Source organism: Lissotriton helveticus, chromosome 11 (assembly GCF_964261635.1).
Source record: "Lissotriton helveticus chromosome 11, aLisHel1.1, whole genome shotgun sequence".
NCBI lineage: Eukaryota > Metazoa > Chordata > Amphibia > Caudata > Salamandridae > Lissotriton > Lissotriton helveticus.
Window position 1 is genome coordinate 25,405,148 of NC_136072.1, and position 17,197 is coordinate 25,422,344.

Below are 17,197 nucleotides of genomic sequence, written 5' to 3' on the forward strand. Positions count from 1 at the left end.
GGCTGGTGCTAGCACGGTTGGTCGGTTGGTACCCAATGGACAGGGCCTTTTGCACCCCCACGTTTGCACAACAGTTGTGATGCTGTCACTTGAGTTCAGATATTCAAATGATATTCAAAGCTCAGAGTGGTGAGTGGCCCCAACAGGATGCACAAAGGGATTTACAGACCACATGCTGGCTTCTGCTAATGCTAACACCTGACTCTGCTGCCTTAGTTTACTTTTCCACTTCTAAAAGCCTCACCTATTTATTTGTGTTCTTAAAAAAGCCACTGTGCTTTCAAAGATATTCAATATTTGTACTCTCATGTTTGTTCTTCTCACCATATCTAGCAAAGACCTTTAAAAAAAAATTTATACTATCAACACCAAAACTCAATAAACTACCTCTAAGTGGGACAGTCCAATATTTTACATTATTCAATAATCTGCAATGCCTCAAAGTCTTTATTGAAGTTCCTGAAGTAAACATGCAGAGCTTATAGATTTTGTATATACCTCTGTATTACAACTTTTTTTTTTAAATGAAGTTTTATATAGCGCAAACTTGACCCGAATGTATCGGGTATCAGAGCACTTTACATAGCACCAGTTGCGTTACATACAGGCACATTCATTTTTGTTAGGCACGAGGAGATAAAGTGATTTGTCCAGAATCACAGGATGTTCAGCGTTGTTGCCGAGACTCGAACCCAGTTTCCTGGTCGACCGCCATAGCCGATAGGCCACCTCCTCTCCCCCAACTATTTAACTCGTGCACATGCTTAGATATCCACTGGTGTCAACAGCACTTTGGCCTCTTTCACAGATATCTTAGAACAGCCATTGACTTTAAACTTCAACATACTTTCAAAAGTACCTCTGAAACACATGTCGACCGTGTTTAGCGTAGAGTACTTCCATCCCAAACTTTAGTGATGTGTAAACAGTGCGCAATATAACTTAAAAAACACAAAGTTATACATGTCTCCAGATTTTGTGTAATTTCCATACTGTGCTCTCACACATTTCAACACAGTCACTTTATGCTGTATAAGACCAGGATGTTCAAAAAACCCTTGCTTGACCCCTTGCAGCTGGCCAACTATAGACCAATCTCCCTCCTCCCTGCTCTGGCGAAGGTGGCGGAGAAGCATGTCCAGCACACTCTTACCACCTTTATCGAGAACAACGAACTGCTGCATGACTCCCAATCTGGCTTCCGTGCCAATTATAGCACGGAGACAGCTCTTGTGGAGGTGACCGACGCCATCAGGGAGACGCTTGATCATGGGGGAAAGGCTATGTTGGTCCTGCTGGACCTGTCGGCGGCATTCGACACCGTCCCACACGCAGGTCTCCTTTTAAGACTCAGGGAGATAGGACTGCGAGGGACGGTGTTGGATTGGTTTCAATCTTTCTTAGCCGACCGGCGACAGGTGATCTGGGCTCCACCGTTCTCTGCGGAAATGCCTTCGCTAGAGGTGGGGGTGCCTCAAGGGTCTATCTTGAGCCCCACCATTTTTAACATCTATATGGCCCCTTTGGCGAAGGTCGCGGAGGCATTTGGAGCCCGGGTCATCTCATACGCTGATGACACCCAGCTCCTGTTTACTTGCAGGAAGGGAGAGGCTTTTGACGGCGGTAGAATTAAAGACTGTCTGAGTGCAGTCTTTGCGTGGTTTCAGCACCAGAGTCTGAAATGCAACTCGGATAAGTCCGAGCTGCTCTTTTTTGGTTGTGCCCCTGACCCTGCTTGGAAGTCGTGGTGGCCCCCGGACATGTTTCCACCTGAGAAACCTTCCTCACAAGTAAAAAATCTTGGAGTTGTGTTTGACGACGATCTTTCCTTTCGTCCACACATTACGGGATTAGCGGGGAAATGCTTCGGCATCCTCAAGATGCTGAGGAAATTTCTCCCACTGCTCTCCCTACAATACCGTAAGAACATTGTTCAAGCGCTTGTGGGATCGCGTCTGGACTATGCAAACGCACTTTTTGCAGGACTGCCTAAATATCTTGTGTCCAGATTGCAAATTGTCCAAAATTCGGCGGCCAGAGCAATTTTCGGCCTACCGAGGAGAGTCAGCGCTTCCTTGCTGCGGGTCAGGTTGCATTGGCTACCAATGCCTAGCAGAATCAGGTTCAAAATTCTCACGCTGGCGTTTAAAGCCCTCCACTCTACTGGCCCCGACTACCTCAGGAAGCGTATTGCTTTCTATGTTCCACGGAGGAAACTGAGATCAGCTGATCTGGCTAAAGTGGAGGTGCCAGTGGTCAAACGAGTGCGGATGGGAGGTCGGTCTTTTCAGTACATGGCAGCCCGATTCTGGAATGAGCTCCCTCTTTTTCTACGCAAGGCTAATAACCTTCTGGCCTTCAGGAGGGAGTTGAAGACCGCCCTCTTTTCTGTATAACCAGTGCACCTATAGTGTGTCCGCTTCTGGGTTTTCTGGGTTCTATTCAGGCCTCTTTGCTAAAGCGCCGGGACACCCTTTTGGGGTAGCCGTGCGCTCAAAAAGTGCGGCTGTAACATGTTATCAGTGATGTTATCGGTGATGTCATCATTGATGTAATTTGAGATGCCAACAGTGATGTCATCATCAATGTTTTTAACACGCCATGGGTGATGCAATAAGTGAGATGATAAGCAGTGCATGGCTTGGGCTTAGGTTATTAGTTAGCTCAGTAAACTATAGTCGCTAAAGTTCAGTAGTTTATAGTTTTTAAATGTTAGTTTTTGTGTTATTTCAACACCTAACTATAATGTCACTTTAACCCTTGTTTTATACAGTGAATATAGATACACAAACAGGGACACAGTCTTTCCAAATTAACCTTTGTGCTTTATTATATTTATTCTTTTTTAATTGACTTGGTGATTGGGCCCATGTAGCCCTGTGTCTTAGGTGCTGTCCTTGTAATAATCAAATGTAAATGTTAGGAGCCTACATTTTGTCTTATTTCTATGTCTATGATGTGCTGGCCTTTGGTTCTGCAAATCTGGTCCCTCTAGTTATCCCACAACTGGCAGGCACACTGAGGCATCTGCTCTTCAGGCCAACCCAAACGGCTAGGGTGACCAGGCGTCCCGGGTTTGCCAGGACGGTCCCTGTTTTTCACCAGCTGTCCGGGCAGATTTCGAGAATTTAGCTCATGTCCCGGTTTTTGGAGACGGTCGACTAAAAACGTGGGGAGGGTTTTTTTAATGTTTACAAAGCAGGGATAGTTAGTAGTTCTTCCAAGAAAGCAATTTAATTCACAGGCAAGCTACTAGGTTTAAAAATAGCATATTATGTATGTTCTTACTGCCTGCTTTGTAATTCTCTGCTGAGGAGCGCTGTCATTCTGTGAACCCGCTTGACGTAAAGTTATAGTCCTTCTTCTATTTTGTGAAATGTCCTGGGGGCATATTAGCAAGAAACTTTCCTGCTGCTAAAATGGCAATAATGGGCTTGCTGATATGCGTTATAGAATTCCAATAGAAGCCCAGGTTAGATGTCTTGCACATCTAACCTGGTCTTCTATTGGAGTTCTATAACGCATATTAGCAAGCCCATTATCGCCGTTTTAGTGACAGTTTCCTGCCGCTGAAACAGCGATAATTTTAACGAGGTTCTTGCTAATATGCCCCCTGGTTTTTTGCTTTAAAATTCTGGTCACCCTACAAAAGGCGTCCTTCTTCAGACAGAGATGATAATGTGTCTGTGGGCAGACCTGGGGAACCTTCTTACTGCCTGAATAAGGCACTTAAATGCGCCCCCACCTGCATCTCTTGCCTTTCATGTCCCTGACACTTCTGTGTCACTCTCTGGCCAAGACACCTAGGTGAGCCTCCTTGTCACTGCCACTCGTGAGCCCAGTTCACCCAGTTCACCCTGTTCCCCAAGTCCTGGTTCATCAGGAGTGTCGTTACAACCTCCTCTCGAGCCGGGTAGTAGCAGCCACGCAGTTGTCACATTGTCCCCGCACGGTATTGATGGCACTATATAGCAGGTGGTGGCACAAGCAATTGCGTAAGTCGCTATCCCTGGATGACTGAAATTATGCGATGCTGTGGCATTTTTCACATAATTATGGTTTGCCACATTTGCCACACAATACTTCATCTGCTGCAAAATTTTCATATTTTGGCAAAAGAGATATATACAGGGCACAAGTCCTAAAAAAAGAAGTGGGGGGACGCTGACGTCACGACAGGAAGTGACGTCACGAAAGGTGGCTTGCACTCAGTTGCAGTTTATAGTTATCGAGCTCCCGGTAAAATAAGTGGGGGGCGCCGTCCACCCGTGTGGTACCCCGACTCCAGCCCTGGATACATATGTCTAGCTCAAATGGATCAAAAGTTACAAAAATATAGCTACATGTGTTGCAGTGCAGCAGAAGGCACTTCCAGAAGGTTGACTGGCCCCTTTCAGTAGCTTATGGGAAACATCCTTTACAACGCAACTTTTACCACGCAGTGCTTTTACATTGCAACTTTTACAACGCAAACCATTACAACGCATTGCGCTGGGGGCGCTCTAGGATAGGGAATAGATTTAATTTACTATCCAACACCTTCCCTTCTATCCACGGGGACTGGAGTTGGAATAGTAAATTAAACTATTCACTATCCAGCATCCCAAAGCGCTATGCGTTGTAATGGTATGCGTTATAAAAACTGTGATGTAAAAGCATGCGTGGTAAAAGCATGCGTTGTAATGTCATACATCCGTAGCTTATTGTTGCATTCACGTATTAAAGTGAAACCAATGAGGTGTCACCTTTGGCAAGGCAGGGTTAACTTTGGTGAACATGACAAAATAATGAAGTAATACTGTCGCAAAGAGCGTTGCATTACGTCTTTTCTTGTGCTTAATTTACTCAATTCTGCCACATAATTTGGCCCTCTCAGCCGCATAATTTCGGTGGCTGTGCAAATGACTAGAAATGGCCTTGAATCTCCGACCCCCAAAGCAGTGAAATCTGTTATCCGAGTAAAGTGACCATGTGGTTTCAGTCTGAGAGTGAAAAATTGAGCCTTTGCCTCTCTTTGCCAGGGCGGTGTTAAGGTTTCATACTGAAAGTAAATGGTGGCCTAGCCTCGAGTTGCCATTGGTTGATGTCAGCCCGCGTGGGGAAGCTCACACGGTGGGAAAGTCGTGCACAGCACCCGGAAGTGGTCTCCGGCTTCACGACCACTCGGCCGCGGAATGAATCGCCTTCCGCTGCGGCACTTTCTAAAGCGCCTTCACCTGAGAGCGCTATTCGTGGAAGGCGCTAAACCGAAAGCACCGCCCTTGCGGTGAGACACTGAAAGTTGATTCGTAATATCACGAATTCCAGCCTCAAAACGGAAACTCAAGGTCTTATCTACTGCAAAACAGACACACGTCTGCAAAAAAGTGTGTCCCAAGATGCAATTGCATTTAGAGATCTCTCTGATAAAATTATAATTTATGTATTTAAGAAATTTCTCAGCCGCTTTGGCTCATTCATGAACGTGGCTGCAGAAAGATATAGTAAATATTAGACTATACATTTAAGTGATTATTTAGGTAGATATATAACAGCAGCTGAGAGCGTCATTTAGTGCTTGGAATTTCATTTACCAAAAGGCCATGGGCGGTAGAAGTGACATGACACATTTTGCCCTGTAACATCACAGGAAGCGACCTCAAACAAACTTTAAGCATTGTTACATTATAGGAAGTGACATGTTTGAAAAAATTATTGTCTTTCAAAATTACGAATAAAAGCTATCTTTTCAAGGAAAATGATTCTTTTTCACAGCAGCTTTTAAGACCACATTCTGACCGCCTGTCGTATTACAGGACATCTTTTTTAGGGTGCAACAACATTCATTGAATACTGCTGTGTGATTGTACCATTGTACTGTGAAAGTGTTGTGGCAAAGAGAATGTGAACCCCGAAATTCCAGTGCCACAACTGTGTCCTCCATACTTGCTTGGCAGCACACTGACCGCCCACGTGACATCCAGAAAACAACTGGCTTTACATTCATTGTGCCAGGGGATATTGACCCACAACCCTCCTGTGCCATAGGCTTTGTCTGTATCCTATGCCATCGACTTTTGGCGAGCATTCCCATTCAACAATTGGTGTGATCTTGGTCAAATCACTTCTTCTCTGCTCCAGATGTTGTTGCAACACTTTCTTTAGCCCTCCAAGGGTACCAGCTTAGCACCAGTGTTGTTGGGCGCTATACAAATAAAACACACACACACACACACACAAACGAATAGAATTGTGCTTTGATGGTTCCTAAAAAGCACAATTAAGCAACGAAAATCATTTTAAGGGAGACACCGCGCCAAAGAGGAGGGCAGACAGAAGACAAGGTAAGAGTTTTTTTTTTAAAAAACGGCTTTTGTGGCCCCGGGGTGGAGCGGAGCTCTGCCTAGTTCCACAGAGTTCTTTTTTTTTTTTACTCCGTGGAACTAAGCGGATCACCACTCCGCATACTCCGCCCAGGGTTTGCATGTAAGCATTTATGTCTGGGTAGATGGCATTATAGAATTCCAATGTGTACATTTGTACAGGCTTCTGGCCAGGATTATCTACAGACTCAAATCCCAAAAACATGCAAGAAGAAGCATTTACAATGCAACAGTTTCGCCTTTGGAAAAGTTAGAGCTATTAGCAATGTAAATGACAATGCCATTTATTTATCTGTTTTCAAAACCAACACATAAATACAAATTTTGTCATTTACAATGCCAATAGCTCAAACTTTTCCAAAGGCGAAACCTTTGCATTGCGCTCCGTCTGTGGCATTATTTATGGCAGGGGTCGGGTACAAGCTACAAAGTGCAGGGCAACAATTCCTCCTCATTTTCAAAATCTACTGGATTACATGCACATATCTGGGATAAAGTGTCATTCAGAGTCACACATATACTAAAATGTCACACACTAGTGCTCTCCAATTAAATGTATGGTCAGAGTAGTGAGAAGTTCAGGTACTTTTCCTCTACCCCCCCCCCCCCCCCAAAACGGAAGTACTCAGTAGCGGACAGTACCTGTCCATTTAGAGCACTGATTATAGTGCTACGGACGTGTAGCCTGCGACCGGAAGCACTATGAATATGCATTGTTTTAAAGTATAGGATAGGCTGGAACAAAACATGCAGAAATGTATTGATGTATTGTTCATTATTATTAGGCAAGTGTTGAGCTTCTATTTTAGGGGTCTGTGTCATGTCAGTTAGTGCCCTTCCATTTCTGGTGCTTTGCAGCAGTTTTAATATCTTCATAAGAGTTTTTATTGGCTCAAATTGGTATCATTTCTGATATGCACATGTTTTACTCGTCTTCATTCCTTGATTTTTGCTCGCGAGAAAGTTTCACTCATAGTCGTTGAATGTCACTGGTAATTACACTGAAATTATGAAAACGTCACACATAAGCAATCAAACTTTGGCAGCTATGCTTAAAATCGTGTGATGTAGTGACTGCAGCAGTGTAGTTTTAAACCCTGAAATATCCTACATGTTCTTGGTAACAAAATTTCGGCAAATATATCACACTCTTAATAGCCACCTAGCAATCCTTCGTCTATTTAAAAATACTGTATTTCGAACAATTTAAAGAAAAAAATGGGATGCCGTGTCTCCTGACCGTATTATAACTGTGGGACCTACTGCACAACTAAATGAAAAGAGCGACAATACAATTGTCTAAGCCTTGTGTCACGACAGGAATAGTCGCAGTCTATTGGGCTCGAAGCCCTAACCTTGCAAGATGGTCGCCGTCTTGGCAAAGTGTACCAGTCCCTTTTTTATGTCTCTCAACGAGAGGCTATTTACTACGTTTCTGCAAACTCAAAACACGGAAGACAGCACACGGTCTAAGAAGAGTAAATAAGAAAAGGCGTTTCCTCTGGGTGAGGGTACGCAACATGCGGTCCCACCACACACAAAGTGTTTACGGATCTTATGCACTAACCCAACAGCATCACTTTGTTACTTACTGTGTGCTTCTGGAGTTGAAATGCTGGAACGCGAAGGCGCCAAACACGAACCCGGAGACCACGGCGCCGGTGGTCTCCCCTTCCGTCATCTTTCAGCGGCTATGGAAGACCTGGGTGCTCTGCCTGTTCATCCTGCTACGGTTTCCCAAATGCAGCTATCTTTCGGGGTCCCCCGTCCGGCTGTGGAAGAGGTGCGCTGGCACTCGCACCAATCCTGCTAGGGGCGGGGGGCAGGTCAGAGCAGCAGGGCGGCGCCTGACAGACAAATGGCAGCAGAAGCGCTCACGAGGACGCTTGCAATACGGAAGGCTACCAAATTGCCCATTCTCTGGGAGTGCTCTAAATGACATTAAATACCGAGGGGCGGGAGAGGACACGGACGGCGGGAGGGGGCGGGAGAGGACACGGACGGCGGGAGGGGGCGGGAGTGGACACGGACGGCGGGAGGGGGCGGGAGAGGACACGGACGGCGGGAAACGTGCACAGGACAGCGAGGGGGGGGCGGAAAGGCACACGGAGGGGGCGGGAATGGACAGACTTTCAGTGAAAGGGGAGGGAACGGGGAAAAACGTAACTCCGCCCTGGGAAAAAATCTCGGGAACGCCCCCGAATCTGGTCCGGCCTTGACGGACAGATCCGGCACTCAATGGCTAGCCTCCATTTATGGAGCTAGCCAATGAGAGCCGGGGGACGTTCCCGAAGTGCTTATTGTCAACATAGGATTTCACCTGCGCTGAAAAGCTGCGCAGAGCGCAGCCTTCGGCAGGCGAAACCCAAAAACGGTCCGCCTGCCCTCTGGTAGGATAGCAAATGTTACCCTTAGTGCAGTGTTCCCCGGAGTCACAGCACCTGCTGCACAAATGATAGCCGTACCCATGGCTATGGGTTCTGTTCATCAGAACAGAGGGACATGCGTGGGGAGGTCCGCACTTGGAACTCGGGCCTAGGGCCGGACTGGGAACCAAAACCGGCCCCGGCAAAGTGCTCGGCCTGCCCCCCCTCCCCACTCGGGGGGGTTGGGGGGTGCCGCCGAGCTCTTTGGCGGGGCCGGTTTTCGGCTGATGTTGTTACAGGGTCGATTTTGCAGCTATGCTGCAAAAACGTCCCTGAAACGAAAACGGCCCCCACCCTTGCGGCGCACCGGGGGATTGCCCGGTGCCCGCTATGGCCAGTCCGGCCCTGCTCGGTCCTGATTCAGATCTCAGCGGATAGGCTACTCAATCTCAACGGTGATGGATATCCCGTCCGTAGAAATATAAATCCCATACGATATGAAATATATATTTCGGTGGATGGGATATTCGTCACCGTTGTAACCGCGTAATCCGTCTGCCGAGATCTAAATCAGTCCCTCAGTAGTAGACTGATATATCGGGAGCGCTGCGCGACAGCGTAGAAAGGGATGTATTGGTGGAATTTTGTTTGCAGTGTGCAAACTTTCTGAACCCTTACTAGCAATCCTGCGTTGGACGCGTAAACACTGGCACATCTTTGCACACACCAGCTCGAATTAAGGGAACGCTGCTGTTCCGGACACGAGGAGCATTAGTGTAGCTGCCCTTGTGTCTCCTCTGGGCAGGATTAGCAGATTCTGTTTCTTTGGAGCAAGGCACATCGGTAGGGATGACAAGGGTGTTGTTGAATAACCAGGACATATTTGCATCTATAGAGCTTTATTTGGACCCCACCAGTGGTGGAATATATATATTTATATATATATGAGAACCAAGTCCTTGGAAACACAAATTAGGGCAAACTCCACCCAGCGTTTCTTCAGCAGGAACGGACCACACAGAAGGTAAAGTTTCTAAAGTGCAATTTTATTTTCCTCCAACATGACGCGTTTCGACCAGGTTGCCCCGGCCTTGATCACACATATATATATATATATATGTATATATTTACAGAACTTCGCTTCTTCATCCAACTTTGAGGAAAAACGAAAACGGACCCAAACAGGTAATTTGCAGTCTTCTTTATTTTGTGTACAATCCCATGACCGCCATGTCGCATTTCGGGCCCGATGAGCCCTTGATCACATGAATATATATATATATCTTTTTTACAGAGTTTTATATAGTGCAAACTTGACCCGAATCGGGTATCAGAGCGCTTTACATGAGCACCAGTTGCATGACATGAGGACACATTCATGTTATTGTTAGGCCCGGGGAGATGAAGTGATTTGCCGAGAATCACAGGATGTTCAGCGTCATTGCCGAGACTCGAACCCAGTTCCCCAGATTCGAGGTTGACTACGCTAGCCGTTAGGAGTTATATTATATATTAAAGAGCGTTGATGGTCATGGGTAAGGGCTAAGGGCTCGTGAGATTCTCACCAGTAGGAGAGCAGAAGGGGTTCCTGGTTAGAATGAGGTGCATTGTCAGAGCCAGGGGCGCATCTGGTCATAGAAAAGCAGAAGGCGCTGCATTGTGCTTAAGCGGAAGAGGATAGGGTGCTCCGGCTGCGCGTGGACTTCCGGACTCTTATTGAAATTGTAAGGCTGCTGGTCTGGTCATGAATGAGGGACGTCGGCAGAGCTTCGGAGCTCTCTGCAGCCTACTTTGGTGAAACACGACACAACGCACACATCTGGATGCAGTTATCGTTACACAAAGTGAACTACTTTTTAATGAAGACATGCATTGATTGGAGCAACAACAGTTCCCTTTACCAGGCTTGCTTTTCTAACAATCAACAGCTATAGGCATTGAGAGATTTTGCTTCTCTGACGATATTTGCTCGAACTTTCAGGCTTATTGTGATATCATTCGCCCTTTTACAGTGTAGCAGAACTTTAAGGTCAGGGGCGTAGCTTTGTGGGGGGTGTTTGGGGTGTTACACTCCCCTAATAAATGTATTTTCTGATAAATAGTTGGGTACAGATGCTTTCAGTCGGGTATAGTGAGGTGCTGTCCGATTTCACCAGGAACGTTTACATACACACAGACGGAAACGCCCACACGCACACTCTCTTCTACCTCTTTTTTGAGATTCCTCAAAAATGTTGGTTATTTTACAAAATATTGTGTTTTCTCTTACTTAGTGCCCCCACCAATTTGCATTCCTCTCCTTTCCACTGGCCCTTAGGCACCTCCCTTGCACCCTTGCCGTATAATGTATTCTAATATTATTTGCCAGCGTGATTGTTGGAAAATCCGAAGCTCACACCCCGCCAGTCTAACTGACTAAGCTCCGCCCCTGTTTAACCGCATGCGTGCGGCGGTTATTTTTGCGCTGTGCGGCTTTTTTCTAAAAGCCGCGTTACATGACGAGCTGAGCTCGTCATGAGCATGCGAGCGGCGCAACTAGCACGGAAGTGGTTAAGGTGTTCCACATACGTTGTATCTTCTTTTAGTTTGGGGTTTTCTGATTATGTCTGGGTTTTAAAGTGACTCCTGTCTCTATCGAGGCACTCTCACATGCCCCCAACTCTGCAATGAGGGACATTTTATGTAAAAATGTCCATTCCAGGAACCCTACAGTGTCTCTTAATCTCTAACTCTGTCTCCTCCACTTCTCTCTCAATATCTTATGTCCTGACCTTGACCAGGCCACATACAGTGGGTGCAGATTGCATGAAAATGTGTAATTATTTTCAGTTTGCAATTTAGTGGAGGCTCAGTTTGCATCCAATTACGCGGATATGGAAGACATTATTCAGAGATCATTGGAACATTTCTGGAAATATGACAACTCTGTTAAATACTGTGATGATATTATAGCAAACTTGGAATTAAATGGTGGCCAACATGCAGCATCTGGGCTCCATATGTGTTCCAACATGTAAAGAACCACTTTCCTGTGCAGAGAACAGTTACTACTGCATTACTTGATCTGTTGATATCACTTTTCTCTCAAAATTGTATGACATGCACATATTTCTGTGCAGCACCTGTTTTAGAAAAAATATTAAGCCCAGAAGTCTTTAAATGAGGGATTTAGCATTAAAGCACTTTGCAAGAACCTGAGTTTTTAAAAAACTCTAAGGAATGTAAGTAATAACTCCCAAATGTACACTCTCAAAGCAAGAGACCAAATGTAGCAACTTTTGGATGAACATAGGGCAGCAACTAAAGGGAGAGTGAAAAACAGTGCCACACAAACTAAGATATTTCACTGTTTTTAGGTGGTATTCTGTCACGTAGATACCCCTATATCTCGATTGTGGGTTAATCGTGATTTCTAGCCTAAGTTTAATGCTGGGAGGGTGTACTCCTATGTTTTGACAAAGTTTAATTGTGTTTCTACTGTGTATGTGTGTTGTACAATGCAACACACAAGCAAAGTTGGAAAAGTGTGGAGACTTCTAAAACTTGCTCCACTGTTACGCCTGCCACTAGGAGGCGTCCTTTTGGGAGCTATCCCTCTCTACAAATGTTAGTAGATAAGGGTTTTTTATCAAACTCTGGGTGGTTGCCTGGGACCGCCAATGTACCACCCATGGGACACCCACTTGACGTAAAGTAGGGAATACCGCCATTGCGTGCTATTGTATGCAACATTCCGATGCAAATCATAATTTGAAAGTAAATCCCATCACATTTTGTGCTGGGTTTGTGTCACTTTTGTGAAGAAAACCAGGCACAACAAAGAAACTTTGCACAAATGTAGATGAAGGAACATCCATCAGAGATCTGACAAGGTGGAGAGGGACATACAACTCTAGGGCTGAGCTTCAAGTGAAGAGTTTCCAGCTCTCAGCTGAGTCTCAGTGTGCTCTTGGGCATCTTGTGTGGCAGAGCTGTGACATCTTTAATCAGTCATACAATGGAGTAGTGTAGCCTGGAAAACACCACTACTGTCAGAGGTCTGAACTTTATCAATTCTGTGACCTCAGAACTAGCTCAACTCTCTCAAGTCATAACAGACCCTCTGTACTACACACAAGATCTTGCATGGCCAAGGTCAGGGAATTTAGAACAGGCCGTGCTCGCCGTATGTTCCGGCTCGAACCCTGCGCTCCGTGGTTCTGCATCTAGCCTGTGTCACCCGGGTGCACAGGGCAAGAGCAGGCGGGCGCTCTTTCATGGCCATGGCACCTGCCCTATGGAACTCTGGGCCATATTACCAAGGTGAAGTATCACCGCTTTTTCGGCGAATTGTGCCGAGAAAGCGGCGATACTTCTAGCGCCCTATTAACAAGGGCATTTCAACGCCTGCCTCAAGCCCACTTTGCATGTCAGCGAGAAACATCGCGAATGACATGCAAAGTGGGCGTTCCCACGTCCAACCACATGTAAAATGTGGTTGGAGCTGGTAACACCCTATTACCAAAGCAGGCGTTGGGAGAAGGAGACCTGCAATAAACTCGTTTATCACAGGTCTCCCAACACCTGCTCTGACCAGGCGTTAGGCATTGATAACATGGGGGTGTGGATCATAAAGCTGAATCCACCCCCCCATATTATCAAGGCACACATTAGCGCGTGACAACAACGCTTGTTTTCACGCGCTAATGTTGCCTACCGCCGGTTATCGCCGGATTTAATATCGCCTACGTGTTGCGCGTTGATAATGACGCGCTAACACAGCGATAAAATCCGGCGATAGCCGGCGATAGGGAAATGTGTGATGTGCGTTTTTTAACGCACATCTTGGTAATATGGCCCTCTATTCCTCTTGCTGCTCGGGGTACGAAAAACCATTGGGCTTTCAGAAAAATAATCAAAACATGGCTTTTCTCTAACCTCTAGGTGAAATCTTTCCCTGCATACTCCTGTCAGTCTCAGCGCTGGGACGCCCCGTTGCTGGGGCAGCCATGTGCTTTACAAGAACTTATAACATAACATAACATAACATTATCTGCCGCGTAGCCTGAGATATGGCTCTGTGAGTTGTGAGATATCAGCTGAGCCTTCGATTTTTGAGGCATCTCACCCAAAAGCCTGGAAGAGCTGTTTAAATCTTGAGATGAAATCATGAACATATGTTAAAGGATGATTTTTATTTTGCCCGCTCTACACTTGGAAACGGCCTAAATCTATAGCGATGGTTCCACAACAATATGTTTACTTTAGTGGCTCACCGCTGCACCATCACCACAATTATAATGCCTAACATGACACTGGTTTTGAGCTATTTTTATTCTATGCATTTATATCTTTAAGTGGATTTTATGTACATATTGTATTGAATGTTGGAAGATTTGGGATACCGATTTTTTACATTGCATGATGTTTTTTCTATGTACGTTTATGATTTGAAAGAAAATCGAATACAGTTATAACTATGACTGACACTGGTTTTGGCAATCCGTACATCAATATTCCTGTTTTCGGACACCACAAAGCCCCACCAGCATCATAAAATGTCCTGTTAATGCCAGTGGCAGCCATGATTTTGCTTTACTGTGCATGAACAACAAAGTGTTGGCCAACAAGAACCGCTTTCTGGATGGTCACTTGTGTCTTAACTGTACACACAAGCATTGCCGGGCAGAAAGTCAATGGAGGCTTCGCTTCACCATGACAGAGACAGCAAGACACAACATCTAAACACAGCCCCTCTTGCTCTTGGCCATTTCTAATGGATTTTTTTAAGTTATAACAAGGGAACCCAATGGATACCTACGGACCATGGGCGGACAATCTATTGTCGACCGTCTAAACAATTCTGTAATATATCCATTGAGACTATTTTTATTGCAGAGATTGTGTGTCTAAACTTGCTTCACCAATTACCCAATAGCAAGAGACAGTTGGCTTCCATGTCTTTCTTGCCTGATATTGTTTGTTTTTCTTTACCTCTATCTTTCCTCTAAACTGTTTGTCAGCTTATTCTTGGATAGGTACAGGCTTGTACCCTATCAAATGTTTGTATTTGACCCTCTTCGTGGTCACCTAAAATTTGTTACATATATTGAATAAAAATTCCTGACCCGGCTGGGTACTGGAATAATAGATATAGTACTGATTCAAGACTATAACTTCATTGCATGTGTAATTAAACTAACCTTAGGACCTTTATTTTCTAGAATACATTTCTAATGGATAGCACAGTGATACTGGTAGATGGGGCAGGCTCACCTGTCAGCATGGTCCCCTCCTGGGAGGTACCTGGATGAATCCACCCAGCCTACCCATCTCCAGGGGAAAACACCCACTCCTGATAGGAGCGGCCATGGCCAGTTTTTCACCTTGACCAGGAAGTCCTTAGGAAAAAACTTCTGGAGATGTTTCAGAAAATATTATAATCACTTGTTCCTCTTGTTTCTGCGGAGGGGCATCATCAGCCTCGCTGTCTCGCACACAGGACATGGCTGGCTGCAGCCTGCTGAGAGGTCTGAGGATTGCCTATAAAAAGTGGTTGAGGGTTCCCCAAGAGAGGGTGGCAGCTCCCCCACACCGCAGCAGCTGAGAGGGTCTTTATTCCACCCATGCTGAGGAAACCCAATTCATTCATCCTTACGGGGCTCTTTACCGGACATCTTGTGTGATCTTTGTGCCTGGAGTTGGCTTCAGCATAAGACGGTGCCCTTTTTCCAGATTGTGAGGGAATTGTGGTAGACTGGGAGGAAAAGGGATCTAAAAATGGCTTTGAACAACCCTATCGCTGGAGATTTATTCTTAGAGATTGTTCATGCCAAGATTTAAACAAATACCATAGAACCTGTTGAGCGAGGTGATGCGCGCGTGGTTCTAAAGTGAGGTTGACATGTTTCTGCACCTGTTGGCCTTGAATGGGTCTGTGGCAATTCATCAGGACCTAAAGTTGGAAACCCAAATCTCCTTCCGGGCATCAATTCGTTGTGATACCCCATAGTGCATACAATTTACATCTAGAACCAAAAATGTAAGCTCTTACGTCAGAATTTAAGGTGTCTGTGGGACCTATTTAACAGAGATGTAGGCTCCATAGGGTATCTCATGTGGTTTCTCGTCAGGCAATATTCGTGCTGTTTGGAGAGAGGCGCAGAGTCATCCTACCCCTTTCCGAGATCCCTGCAGAGTATGACAAAAATATTGCCAGACAAGAAGTGGCTTTAAGATACCCCATAGGGCCATATCTCTGACTAATAGTCTGATGTAAGAGCTTCAATTCTTTGCTCTAGATGCAACATTTATACACAAATGGACATCGCAACAAATTCAACCCAGGAAGTAGATTAGGTTTCCTTATTTTAGTTATGTTTTTACTGTACTGCAGTACTATTGAACAAGTGGGACAGCAGAGTACTGCTGGGCAGTGCACGCTTCACTTTTTAGCACTCGCGTGGTCTTGAAGTACCCTGTGGTAGTCCCACTGGATCATACCGAGGTACTGTTGTGTGTCCCCACCAGATGCCTTGTTATACCCCTCAGGAGTACCACACCACATTTTATTTTTATTTTTGGAAGGACCTCTTCCACCCACAGGGACTGTGGGGTCAGGTCACCCCTACATTACCCCCTTCTAATTATTATTTTTTTTAAACACAGGACATAAGACTGTATCCTAAAATGGCGATCACAACATTTATGTTGGTGCTGCAGCCACCACCAATCGGATTGCTCTGTACTGCAAGACCAGTACCATCCGTGCGCTGCTGAAGAGGCTGATGAGAATAATGTTCTCTCGGCCAATCAGAGTGCTCTATTTTTTTTAATGTGCTGTACTGTGGGAGTACTGTACTATTCCTGCAGTATAAATAGTCCAGATATCAATATATTTTGAAGCGTAACTTCTCAAAAACGGCTGGACAGATTTACGCCAAATCACAATGAGCCGGCTCTATGATAAAGATCTTGCTTTCTGCCAAATGTTGTGTAATTCAGTTCAGAATTTTTTTCTGCAATGCTTCCTAAAATTCTTATGGGAAAATGCAGCTGGAAAATACACTCTGGCCCCTCCTTTTTCTTATCTGACTTGACAGGCATTGCCCTAAAATGGCTACAGTCCTTTCTTGCAGAGAGATCTTTTGCTGTCTTTGAAGGAGCACTCTCGAAGCAAAGGCCTTTGCAGTATGGAGTTCCCCAGGGATCGTCATTGAGCCCCACCATGTTTAACATCTACATGAGGCCTTTGGCGGAGTCAGTACTTCCCTGGGAAATCCATATTGCTACCTATGCTGATGACACCCAATTGGTGGTGTCTCCTAATCAGCATGATAAATCTGAGCCTGGCTTAGCTGCTTGCCATACAAAGGTATCTGAATGGATGGATCTGTCCTTTCTTAAGTTAAATGGTGCCAAGACAGAAATTATGATCTTGGGCCATGCAGCCCCTAATAATTTAGATCTTATGTGGCCCAGCTGTTTTGG